Source organism: Limulus polyphemus, unplaced genomic scaffold (assembly GCF_000517525.1).
Source record: "Limulus polyphemus unplaced genomic scaffold, Limulus_polyphemus-2.1.2 Scaffold1156, whole genome shotgun sequence".
In the NCBI taxonomy this organism is placed as follows: domain Eukaryota; kingdom Metazoa; phylum Arthropoda; class Merostomata; order Xiphosura; family Limulidae; genus Limulus; species Limulus polyphemus.
In genome coordinates, this window is record NW_013666766.1 from 189,000 (window position 1) to 189,543 (window position 544).

A 544-nucleotide genomic window follows, 5' to 3' on the forward strand; every position below is an offset into this window, starting at 1 on the left:
ATAGACAGATATAGAGATAGATAATTGAGCCAAGCGAGCTGTAGACACCGTAAGTAAAGTGCGTGAATCGTTGTGAATTATAGCGTATGTTGAAGTTAAAATGATTGTGGAAATAACGTGCATTACAAAGGTTGTAACGAGAAAGAATAAAGTGGTTTTAATTAAGAAATGACTTGTATCGCTAAAAATTCTCGGAGAGAATTTTTACGAGAAATTATCAAACAAGCAGGTACGTAACAAATTGGTGTCAGAAGTGGGATGGAAAATAAAATAAAAAGGAAACGATAAGTGGTAAATCAAACTACAGCTTAGCAGATTTGATGGCAGCAATACAAGAACAGCAAAAGAAACAAGAAGAACGAGAAAATAATCAAGAAGAGAGATTACAGCAGTGGTTGGAGGAGAAAGAAAAGAAACAAGAAGAACGAGAAAATAATCAAGAAGAGAGATTACAGCAGTGGTTGGAGGAGAAAGAAAAGAAACAAGAAGAGAGATTACAGCAGTTGTTGGGGGGAAAAGAAAAGAAACAAGAAGAATGAGAAAA